The sequence below is a fragment of the Pelophylax lessonae genome (assembly GCF_965119305.1).
Source record: "Pelophylax lessonae genome assembly, chromosome: 1".
Classification (NCBI taxonomy): domain Eukaryota; kingdom Metazoa; phylum Chordata; class Amphibia; order Anura; family Ranidae; genus Pelophylax; species Pelophylax lessonae.
Genome location: NC_138768.1, coordinates 397,000,035 through 397,013,489, shown reverse-complemented (window position 1 = coordinate 397,013,489; position 13,455 = coordinate 397,000,035). Strand labels below are relative to the sequence as shown.

At 40.2% G+C, this 13,455-nt stretch overlaps 1 protein-coding gene across 1 annotated transcript in view; it reads right to left on the bottom strand.

The window, feature by feature from the left end:
• The window catches only part of LINGO2 (leucine rich repeat and Ig domain containing 2), a 386,108-nt gene that overhangs the window by 160,019 nt on the left and 212,634 nt on the right, over positions 1-13,455 (bottom strand). The gene's annotated exons all lie outside the window — the stretch shown is intronic.

Sequence of the window (13,455 nt, the reverse complement as noted above, 5' to 3'; positions counted from 1 at the left end):
CTATTTAATTTAGTGGGTGTCACTATGCAGTGGCAAAACCCACATGCCTCTTTGTTGTTTTAATCTGCTGGTTAACACTTACTCAATACACTTGATCATAGCAAGCTTTTCTAAGGGCCCTTTCCCACTGCTCTGTAGCAAAATCACAGGCTTAGTGCATTTGCATTTCCTGTGCATTTCTTGTGCATTTTTGGGTTGCCTGCACCTGTAAAAAAAAGGACATGTGACTCAAAAACATAAATAGCGGAGCATTTTTACTGAGATTTTACCACAATTTCCATTCATATAAATGGGAAGTTCTGTTTTTGGTGCGGTTTTCAAAACTGCACCAAAGCTACAGCAAACAGGACTTTTCAAAAAGCACCGCACCTGTAACGTCACAGTGATGTGAAGAGTCCCATAGGATTTAAAGGGAAAATGCAGGAAAACGTAGGAGTGTGAAAGGGCCCTTTGGTTTTATAAAATGTTATGGGTAATGGCATGAAGAAAACTGATCACTTGCACAATGAATGATTCATTATCACAGATCCTTATAACCATTACAAGTTGAAAAGATAGACAGATAGGGTTTTTTAACTCATAAAGGAGCCCTTATTTATTTGGAGCATTATACCTAAATATAAATTAAATGCAATTGCCTGTTTTCAGAGAAAATGACTCAATAAGCCAAGATCCCTAAATGAAGCCAAAGTAAAATATGTCTAGTACAGAGTCAACCAGGACAGAGTTTTTTTGGAGAGGACTAGGGGCAAGCCTCCTAACCACTGATTATGGCCCATGGAGAGAGCAGATCATTCTCTAATGATGGACAACAATATGATGAATGCTGAGAGCAAAGTTTGGATTAATTCTCTGAATAAGGACAATAAAGCTTCCCTTATGGAGTGGATGGAAAGGGGTAATATTTTTCTTGTACAAGTTATTGGTCAGAGGGAATATGGTGGCCCTCCTGCAGACTGGATTTGATGGGCTCCTTCACTTGGGACAGAAATATTTATCAACAATATCCCTCAAGAAATCTATGAAGATAAATTAATTACACTGTATCCGACTGCTGGAACATTGTTTGTCTTCTGATGACTTGTCTGCTGAACAGCTTACACAAGTTTGTGTCTTTCCCATTTGCTTCTCCTACATGTGAATTCCCATTGTTAATTGAGTCACTTATTGTTTCTGTCTGTCTGCTAATCCTATTAGAGATTCAGACAGCCCTAGATCTTACTTACTGGGTCTTACTGGGGAACTGATGCCAAAAGGTCTGGGAGAGGGGATGGGGGCACTGAGTCACATGGGATTGTTTTAGTGACTAATTGTTAAATAGCTTACTGTTTAAGTATGAATTCATGTACACAAAAAAAGGATTCTGATGATGGTAATATTGGACTTAGAGAAGGTGGGGACCATTTCATGATACAATGTGAGTTTTTAAAAGTAGAGTAGAGAAATTCAAACTCTCTACAGATGTGTCTAATTTGATAACTTTTTAAAAGACATTTTTTTATTTGACCTGCAAAAAGTATTGTAACTAGCTGATTGTTTTAATAGCATCTCAAGAACAGTACAATCTCAATCAGTATGGGCTTACTTTTTATTGTGTAACAGCTTCAATTTGTTCGCCATGCCTAACACCTAACATTGAAGGCAGTCTCTTTGTCACAATATATTTAACAGCAAGCTTCATTTTTACTATTTCTTCTCTATATTTAACTTGGCTTCTCAATGGAACAATACAAATAAATGTGTATGAATACACACCTGTGGCTGTTCTGCCAGTCTTCTTTTGCAAATTGCAACTGTGGTATCTTTTATATTCACTAGAAAATAGGTATATTGAGCTTCTCCCTCCCTGCTAGCAATGAACTCTATACAGACAAAGATCTGCAGACAAGCCTTTTATGATGCACCTTCCTATGTTCACCTGGTGCATGCACATGCCTGTATAGCAAGGCAATAGCAACGCTTCTGTTGGGTATTAGAGAAAGCACAATTGGGGGCAGACATAGGGATTTTAATGGTACCGTACGGAGACCAATAAACATTCAATTAAAGGCTAATATTTGTATAAAAATTATTGGAAATTTTATTAGAAAAACAAAATATATATAAAAGCAGAAGACACAAACAGACACTTTTATATATATATATTTATATATTTTCTAATAAAATTTCCAAGAATTTTTATACAAATGTTAGTCTTTAATTGAATGTATATTGGTCTCAGTATGGTACCATTAAAATCCCTACTTCTGCCCCCAATTGTGCTTTCTCTACAAACTGTTTTTGGGATGTGGGTACCCTTATCTGATAATATTTTTGGTCTGAGCTTCGTTAAACAATTTTCTTTCTGTTGGTTATTAGTCAGAGTGTTTGGCTGCTAAGTAACCAGTGGTGGTAGTCTTACCACACAGCACATAGCAATATAGACAAAATGTAGCCCCCATCTTTGCATAATACCAGTTACATAAATGACTTTCAATAGTTTTGTTGCTTCTATAAAGAAGTGCATTGCATAAAATAAAGGAAACAATTAAATATATATATATATACTGTATATATACACACATACACTGCTCAAAAAAATTAAAGGAACACTTTGAAAAAAAAACACATCAGATCTCAATGGGGAAAAATATCATGCCAGATATCTATACAAATGTGGACTGGGTAATGTGTTAGGAACAAAAGGAAGCCACATCGCTTTATGGAAATTAAAATTATCAACCTACAGAGGGCGGAATTCAAAGACAACTTGAACATCAAAGTAAAAAATTATGCAGCAGGCTAGTACATTTTGCTGAAATCTTATGGCAGTACTCAAAATGGTACTTAGTAGTTTATATGGCCCCTACATGCTTGTATGCATGACTAACAACATCAGGGCATGCTCCTAATGAGATGACGCATGGTGTCCAGGGGTATTTTCTCTCAGATCTAGACCAGGCCATTACTGAGCTCCTGAGCAGACTGAGGTGCAACCTGGCAGCGTTGGATGGACTGAAAACATAATGTACCAGAGGTTTTCTATTGAATTTAGGTCAGGGGAGTATGGGGGCCAATTAATGAAATCAATTATTTCATTCTCCATGAACTGGCTGCATACTCTCGCCACATAAGGCCAGGCATTGTCATGCACCAGGAGGAAACCAGGACCCACTGCACCAGCATAGCGTCTGACAATGGGTCCAAGGATTTCGTCCCGATACCTAATGGCAGTCAGATTGCAATTGTCTAGGCTGTAGAGGTCTGTGCGTCCCTTCTTGGATATGCCTCCCCAAACCATCACTGACCCACCACCGAACCAGTCACGCTGAACCATGTTAGAAGCAGCATAATGCTCTCCGACGCTTCCCCAGACCCTTTTCACATCTGTCACAAGTGCTCAGGGTGAACCTGCTCTCAGCTGTGAAAATCCAGTGGCGGACCTGCCAATTCCGGTGTTCAATGGCAAATGCCAAATGAGCTCCACGATGCCGGGCACTGAGCACAGGGCCCACTAGAGGACATCCGGCCCTCAGACCGCCCTCCTGAAGTCTGTTTCTGATTGTTTGGTTCAGAGAAATTCACAACAGTGGCCTGCTGGAGGTAATTTTGTACGGCTCTGTCAGTGCTTATCCTGTTCCTCCTTGCAAAAAGGAGCAGATACCGGTCCTGCTGATGGGTTAAGGGCCTTCTACGGCCCTGTCCAGCTCTTCTAGAGTAACTGCCTGTCTCCTGGAGTCTTCTCCATGCTCTTTAGATTGTGCTGGTAGACACAGCAAACCTTCTGACAATGGCACATAATGATGTGCCATTCTAGAGGACATGGACTGCCTGTGCAACCTCTGTAGGGTCCAGGTATCACCTCATGCTACCAGTAGTGACACTGACTCTAGCCAAATGCAAAACTAGAGAAAAACCATCAGAAAAGATGAGTAGGGAAAAAAATGTCAGTGGCCTCCACCTGTAAAACCATTCCTGATTTGGAGGTTGTGTCATTGTTGCCCATATAGTGCAACTGTTGTTAATTTAATTAACAGCAAAGCAGCTGAAACTGATTAACAATCCCCTCTGCTACTTAACTGACCAGATCAATATTCCAGTAGTTTAATTGAATTGATGCTATAATAATCTAAATAAAAAGTGTTCCTTTAATTTTTTTGAGCAGTGTATATATACAGTATCTTACAAAAGTGAGTACACTCCTCATATTTTTGTAAATATTTTATTATATCTTTTCATGTGACAACACTGAAGAAATTACACTTTGCTACAATGTCAATTAGTGAGTTTAGAGCTTGTATAACAGTGTAAATTTGCTGTCCCATCAAAATATGTCAACACACAGCCATTAATGTCTAAACCACTGGCAACAAAATTGAGTACACCCCTAAGTAAAAATGTACCAATTGGACCCAAAGTGTCAATATTTTGTGTGGCCACCATTATTTTCCAGCACTGCCTTAACTCTCTTGAGCATGGAGTTCACCAGAGCTTCACAGGTTTCCACTGGAGTCTTCTTCCACTCCTCAATGACGACATCACAGAGCTGGTGGATGTTAGAGACTTTGCGCTCCTCCACCTTCCATTTGAGGATGCCCAACAGATGCTCAATAGGGTTTAGGTTTGGAGACATGCTTGGCCAGTCCATCACCTTTACTCTCAGCTTCTTTAGCAAGGCAGTGGTCATTTTGGAGGTGTGTTTAGGGTCGTTATCATGTTGGAATACTGCCCTGCGGCCCAGTCCGTACATTTTTTTAAATACTTTATTATATCTTTTCATGTGACAACACTGAAGAAATGACACTTAACTACAATGTAAAGTAGTGAGTGTACAGCTTATATAACAGTGTAAATTTGCTGTCCCCTCAAAAAATAACTCAACACACAGCCGTTAATGTCAAAACCGCTGACAACAAAAGTGAGTACACCCCTAAGTGCAAATGTCCAAATTGGGCCCAATTACCTATTTTCCCTCCTATGTGTCATGTGACTCATTAGTATTACAAGGTCTCAGGTGTGAATGGGGAGCAGGTGTGTTAAATTTGGCGTTATCACTCTCACTCTCTCATACTGGTCACTAGAAGTTCAACATGGCACCTCATGGCAAAGAACTCTTTGAGGATCTGAAAAAAATAATTGTTGCTCTACATAAAGATGGCATTGGCTATAAGAATATTGCCAAGACCCTGAAACTGAGCTGCAGCACGGTGTCCAAGACTATACAGCAGTTTAACAGGACAAGTTCCACTCAGAACAGGCCTCACCATGGTCGACCAAAGAAGTTGAGTGCTCATGCTCAGCGTCATATCCCCAGGTTGTGTTTGGGAAATAGACATATGAGTGTTGCCAGCATTGCTGCAGAGGTTTAAGGGTTGGGGGGACAGCTTGTCAGTGCTCAGACCATACGCTGCACACTGGATCGAATTGGTCTGCATGGCTGTCTTCCCAGAAGGGAGCCTCTTCTAAAGATGATGCACAAAAAAGCACGCAAACAGTTTGCTGAAGACAAGCAGACTAGGGACATGGATTACTGGAACCATGCCCTGTGGTCTGATCAGAACAGGATAAACTTATTTGGTTCAGATGATGTCAAGCGTGTGTGGTGGCAACCAGGTGAGGAGTACAAAGACAAGTGTGCCTTGCCTACAGTCAAGCATGGTGGTGGGAGTGTCATGGTCTGGGGCTGCATGAGTGCTGCCAGCACTGGAGAGCTACAGTTCATTGAGGGAACCATGAATGCCAACATGTACTGTTACATACTGTATTAGAGCATGATCCCCTCCCTTATAAGACTGGGCCGCATGGCAGTGTTCCAACATGATAACAACACCAAACACACCTCAAAGATGACCACTGCCTTGCTAAAGAAGCTGAGGGTAAAGGTGATGGACTGACCAAGCATGTCTCTAGACCTAAACCCTATTGAACATCTGTGGGGCATCCTCAAATGGAAGGTGGAGGAGTGCAAGGTCTCTAGCATCCGCCAGCTCCGTGAGGTCATCATGGAGGAGTGGAAGAGGACTCCAGTGGCAACCTGGTGAACTCTATGCCAAAGAGAAAGTTGAGGCAGTGCTGGAAAATAATGGTAGCCACACAAAATATTGACACTTTGGGCCCATTTAGGACATGTTCACTTAGGGGTGTACTGACTTTTGTTGCCAGTGGTTTAGACATTAATGGCTGTGTGTTGAGTTATTTTGAGGGGACAGCAAATTTACACTGTTATACAAACTGTACACTCACTACTTTACATTGTAGCAAAGTGTTATTTCTTCAGTGTTGTCACAGGAAAAGATATAATAAAAAATGTGAGGGGTGTACTCACTTTTGAGATACTGTATGTGTATATATATATATATATATATATATATATATATATATATTTAACCACTTCAATATGGGGCCCTTTCACCCCCTTCCTGCCCAGCCCATTTTTCAGCTTTCATCGTTGTCACATTTTGAATGACAATTGCGCGGTCATGCTACACTGTACCCATAGGAATTTTTATCTTTTTTTTCTCACACAAATAGAGCTTTCTTTAGGTGGTATTTAATCACCGCTGGGTTTTTTTATTTCTTACAAAAGAAAAAAAACAGAAAATGTTGAAAAAAATGTTTTTTCTTATTTTTCGTGAGTAAGTTTTGAAAATAAGTAATTTTTCTCCTTCACTGATGTACGTTGATAAGGCGGCACTGATAGGCTGCACCGATGGGCACTGATAAGGTGGCACTTATGGGCACTGATGAGGTGGTACTAATATTCCGCACTGATGGGCGGCACTGATAGGCACTGAAAGGCGGCATTGATGGGCACTGAGAGGTGGCACTGACAGGCGGCACTGATGGACAGCACTGATGTGCACTGATGGGCAGCACTGGCGGCAGCACTGATGGATACTGGTGAGCAGCACAGTTGAAAAGGCACTGATGGGCACTGGCTGGCAGCACTATGGGCACTGATGGGCATTGGTTGGAGGGACTTCTGGGCACTTTTTTACTTCACAGTAATCAGGGCACTGATGATCAGTGCCCTGAATACCTGTCCTAGGCTCCCCTTTGAGGAGGAGCCGCTGATGGGCTCTCCTCGCCACACACTTTCACAGTGTGAGGCGAGGAGAGCTGATAAATGGCATTTCCTCATTTACATGTGATCGGCTGTGATTGGGCGCAGCCAATCACATGGGTAAAGAGCCATGTCAAGATCGAGGTCATGACGTGTCCTAGCAACACGGCGTGGCCATGATCGCGGCACTGCACCCCCCCTGTGGGCGCATGAGAGAGGCCGTTTTGGTGTGCCGTTATATGATGGCGTCCCAGAATGAGAGCCGCACCGCTCCACCATCATTTGACAGTGGGCAGGCGTCAAGTGGTTAACCACTTAAGGATCAAGCCTTTTTTCTGACACGTGTTGTTTACAAGTCTTTTGCTGGAGAATTACTTAGAAACCCCAAACATTATATATATTTTTTAGCAAAGACTCTGGAGAATAAAATGGCGGTTGTTGCAATATTTTATGTCACACGGTCTTTTAAACACAATTGTTTGGGAAAAAGTACACTTCACTAAATAAAAAAAAAACAGTAGAGTTAGCCCAATTTTTTTGTATATTGTTAAAGATGATGTCACTCTCGGTAAATAGATACCTAACATTTTACAGTTTAAAATTTTGTTTACCATTTACTTTTGCTGGCGCGACTTAGGTATGCGTTTTCTTTAGTGCACAAGCGCATGGGGACAGGGTAAACATTTTTATTTTTTTTTTCCTATTTATTTATTTTTTTATATTTTTCACTGTTCCTTTAAAAAGAAAAAATCGGTTCACTTTTATTGCTGTCACAAAGAATGTAAACAAAACATCCCTTGTTACAGTAATAGGAAGTGACAGGTACTCTTTATGGAGGGGCATGCATGGACCCCAAATCCCTCCTTTTAATTTAAAAGTACTTGTAACTGTCCGCTTATCACTGTAAATCTGTGTTCAGCACTTATTGCTAGGTGGAACCTTTCTGCCTTCCTTTTGGTTCCCTGAGGAATGTTTAATGAGCAGAACCACTAGACCACTCCCACTCTCTCTGAGGTAAAAGTTTTCTATGACTTTTACATACAGAGCAGGAAGATGACTGCTGAGAGGATTTCTTAGGTTTAAAGTTTTAGCACCCCTTGGTGAGCGGAGCGAGGTACGCAATAAGAGTGCATTATATATAAAGATGTATATGTTCTTAGACTTAATTTGTGTCCATGCTGTTAGTTTAAATATGCTATAGATAATCCAAAGCATCCTGCATGTTGGCCATGTTTCCTTATATGTTTAATGTCATTTAGATATGTGTGCAGACAACTGTAATCCACCCTGTAACTTCACATTTGTAATTAACCTTGTAACCCCCTTTTTGGTGATAACTGTAAACAAATGTATTGTATGTCGTTTACAGTTTTCACGGTGCAACGGTGCTATGGTGTTCATGGTGTTAAAGAGAATAACGTTCAACCCTCCTGCACACCTTTGATGCATAAGAATAAAAGTACTGCACCCGTCAGAAGCTCTCCTCTCGTTTTTTAATCGATGCCAAAGGGGCCGTTACAGTACTCACAACGCCAAAATCTGCTTTTTTGAATACTGTCACGTTTTTAAAATTGGTGCCATTGGCAGCCAAGTAAACCGGAAGTGACGTTGTGATGTCGCTTCCGGGTTACTTAATCGGAAACCCGATCCAATCAGACCATCTGGTGTATGTGCTGGCTGGTTGCTCGGGTCTTTCCGTGGAAAGGAGGGGGGGGGGAACATCCCCTCCCACTTGCTGGGATAAAGGCCGAGTGGCTGCTGAGCCGCATTGGTTGTTATCACCAGAAAGCCGACCGCCGGCTCTAAAAAACTGTACCAGGGTGATGCCTCTACCTAGATGTGGTACAACCCCTTCTTCAAGCCGACGTCAGTTTGCAGGAAGTGGTTGATGATGTATTAATGAATACAGAGCTGCATTATTGTTATTTTATCTGCCTTGAGTTTAGCTTTAAAGTAATTGTAAATTCTCGTTTAAAAAAAAATAAAATAACAAACATGCTATACTTACCTGCTCTGTGCAGTGGTTTTGCACAGAGCAGCCCCTATCCTCCTCTTCTCTGGTCCCTGGTTGAAGCTCCCAGCCCCTCCATTTTGTTGAGTGCCCCCACAGCAAGAAGCGTGCTATGGGGGCACCTGAGTCAAGCCGAAGCTCAGTGTATCCATTCTGACACGGAGCCACATTTCGGCCCCACCTCTTCTTTCTCCTTATTGGCTAACTGAGTTTGATTGGCAGCAGCGGGAGCCAATGGCTTCACTGCTGCGTGCCACCAGGAGGGAGAGTCACAGGTGGCTGAGGCATCCGTGGACATTGCTTGATCGAGAGGGGGCTCAGATAAGTATAAGGGGGGCTGCTGCACACAGAAGGCTTTTTTTTTATTAATGCATAGATTGCATCAGGAGAATAAAACATTCTGACTTTACAAACACTTTAAGATTGCTCACTGTGAATGTTTTGCCTCCAGCATAGGACTTCATAATGTTTGCATAATGTTTGTTAAATACTCTCTTTGCATTGACTTGCTCCCACCTTCACTGGATCAGTTTAGCAGTGTTTTGACCGTGCTGTGCCATTGTATTTCCAGTGCTTCTTTACTCCCACTTAGAATTAGAAGCTGCACCTGGAAGAAACCAGTCACCATCTTCGGCACAAGGTGAGTGTGGAGGAAATACCTGGTGAAAACATGGGACTCCCATTTTCCCAGCACCTTCCACACATTTTAGCAGCTCAGAGACATGGCTCATTGTCTTTTCTCTGTTTTTACTGTATTTATCTTTGCTTTTCCCACCAGTTCCACCCACCATACTGTTTCTGATTAAGTCTGGTATATTGGTGGAATAGAGTGCTTAGATGTATGGCGAGCTGCACACAAGCCACAGAGTAACGTATAGTGATTGCAAAACAGTGGACAAGCAAAATGAAACAAAAGAGTTAAATAATGCTATTAAAACGTTCCTCGCTATATGACATTTTTTCCAGAAATCCAAAGGTACAGTATAATGTAAAATATACTGAAAACAATTTGGCTAAAAGCAACTTTCTATTTAGTCAAACTTTTTATGAAAAATGAATAATAATGCATAAAGAAGGTCGTAATATCTAGCATTGTGTGAACAGGAAATGTTGACAGTTGAACAGTCTGTTTTAGTTATTTTCATTTTATGAAATTAACCAGATAAGAATTGTTAAAAAATAGATTTAGTGAAATCTATAATTTACATGTTCTAAAACAGGCAGGGCTTGTCAGTATAAGTGGTATGGTTATAATTTAGGGGTACACCAATGTAACATGGTCACAAAACCTTTCCAATACAAGTTATATTAAGTAAAGTGACAGCATAATAAGAATTAATTTTAAGGTTTAAATAAGCTGATATAAAGTTCTGGTCTTTTTGTGGAGTTTTACAAAACCACTAACGCTCACCGCTGATCCTCCAGGTCCTCTATCAGTGAATGCTTTTCAGTTCTTTTCTTCAGCTCACTGATGAGATAATTAATGTAATAATAATTCATGTTAATATTCCTGGTAGAGAGAAAAGTGATCATTGTTAGTGGGCCTTGAGGAGGGAAGCAAAGGACCACTGCTCTAAATGTTCACACAGTGGACTACTTTACATAGAGAAAACAGCTCTTAGGTATGTACAACAGACTGTCTGCATCCAGGGACATATGTCTAAATGCATGCCCGTTGCTTGCTCAAGTGCCACCTCATACGGATATTGATTTCTAAAAGTGGTTGTATGCAGCGCCTGTGACTCTCAGGTGGGAAAATACTCCTGAATTAGATGTACTGTATGCATGTGGCCTAAATCAAAATGCAGGGGGGCAATTTACAACTAAACTGTCAATCCATGGTCAAGGGCAATGCTAACAGATATTAGTGGCCCAAGTTGGGAACAAAATTTACGTATTGTTTTGGATAAAGGGATAATGACCACAAAATAGCAATATAACATATCACACTAACGAATTTATATTTCATTTCATTACAAAAATTGGGGAGTTTTGACAGAAATATTCAAAATGATTCTCCTTTGCACATAATCATTTGTAACAGAAATTTACTGACCTATCTTAAAGTGGTGGCAAAGTCAAACTTTTATTTTTAGATTGGTTTAGAGTAGGGAGAGGCTACAACTCCTTTGAATGTATTTTTTGCTGTCCTGTTGGGGAGATTTTTATTCACTTCATGTCCCAGAGATGCAAAAGAAAGTGAGCTGAAATCTCTACAAAACGAGGGAAAATTCTTTCTTACACAGTTGTTATAGGAACAGATGTCCACATTGGAAGATTTCCTCTCACCCTTTATTCTGGTGTCAACTGTAAAGTCTCATAGTTTCTATTTCTTTCTTTCTCTTTGACAATGGTCACAAGGACACACAGGGAGGGTAAATCTCCCCAGCAGAGACCAAGACCCCTTTCACACGGGCTTTCCGATCAGGTCCGCCTGTCAGTTTTTTCAGGTGGACCCTATCGGATGCTCCATGCATCCCTATGGAGCAGCGGATGTCAACAGTGACACCCCCTGCTCTCCGATCCGATCCTGTCCGTGAAATCCGGACGGATGGAAACCCTATTTTCCATCCATCTAGAGGATCGGATCGGATAGGGTCGGATGAAAATGGACAGGCTGTTCCTTTTCATTCGATCTCCCATAGAGGAGAGCGGAGATCTGACAGGTCCGTCTCAGCACAGTGAGCAGAAACGAACCTGTCATTCGTCTGCTCAACGGGGATTGGCGGATCAATCCCCGCTGAGCAAAGCGAACTCCGCCAGGGGGATAGCCTATGTGAAAGGACCCTAAGGCTAACAAAAACTTCTCAGAGGTTCTAACCTTTCTTTACATTATTTAACCACTTTAGCTCCAGAAGGTTTTACTCCCTTTCTGACCAGGCCATTTTTTGTGATACTGCACTGCTTTGCTCTGACAGTTGCGCAGTCGTGCTACGCTGTACCCAAAAACAATTGATGTCCTTTTTTTTCCCACAAATAGAACTTTCTTTTGGTGGTATTTGATCACCTCTGCGTGTTTTTTTTTTTTTTTTTTGCGCATTAAACAAAAAAAGAGCGACAGTTTTGAAAAAAAAAACCAAAACATTTTTTTTTTACTTTCTGCTATAAAACACATCCAATAAAAACATTTAATAATCAAAATGTTTTCATCAATCTAGGCCAACTTGTATTTTTGGTATTAAGATTGAATAATAATATTTTTAATAACATTCAATTACAATATGACTTGAGTTGCAATTGTATATGCTATATATATATATATATATATATATACAAAATTAAAGGGTAACTCCACTTTCGTGGGGAAAAAAATTGCAAAAAAGAAATATATATTTACACATATATATATATTTTTTTTTGCATTTTTTTTTTCCCCCACAAAAGTGGAGTTACCCTTTAATCTAAAAATTGTTTGACTACACATATACTTGCATTTCCACAAATGATATATTCAACATACATATATAGAAAGGACTGTCCCCATTTCTTTGACAAAAATATATCTAAAAATCCCAAAAAGCGTATATTGATTGGCTTGCGCAAAAGATATATCGTCTACAAAAGTAATATCGTCTACAAACTATGGGATAGATTTATGGACATTTTTTTTTTGAATGTTTTTAGTAGTAATGGGAGTGATCAGTGATTTTTAGCAGTGACACTTTTCGGGGACCAGTGACACCAATACAGGGATCAGTGCTAAAAAGAAATTAACTGTCACTGTATAAATGACACTGGCAGGGAAGTGGTTAACATTAGGGGTAATCAAAGGGTTAACTGTGTTCCCTGGGTGTGCTTTATTACTGTGTGGGGATGGACTGACTGGAGGAAGTGAGACATCTGTGTCTCTGATTTCCTGATAGCCTCCCTGTAGACATGATTTTCTATTGGAAGTATCTCACCAAAAATGACATTTTTGTTGCAGGGGATGCCTGATATCAGATTTGTATCTTAATATAGACTTCTGGGAAAATCAGTGAGCCAATCTCACAAGCAGGAAATTATGTTTCTGGGGGGAATCATGTATACATTCTGTGTACAAAACACCTCCAGGTAGCCATATTGCATTGCATTTTACAGAAAATGACAGAGCTGCAAATTGAAAAAGGAAAGGTGATTTTTAATAACAGTTGCGACAGTTGCAATTGTATATATATATATATATATATATATTTGTTTTTTTTTTTTTTGCATTTTTTTTCCCACGAAAGTGGAGTTACCCTTTAATCTGAAAATTGTTTGACTACACATACACTTTAATTTCCACTAAGGATATATTCAACATACGTGTATACACTTTTTTAAAAAATTAAAGGAACACTTTGAAAACACATCAGATCTCAATGGGGAAAAATATCACGCTGGTTATCTATACTGATATGGACTGGGTAATGTGTTAGGA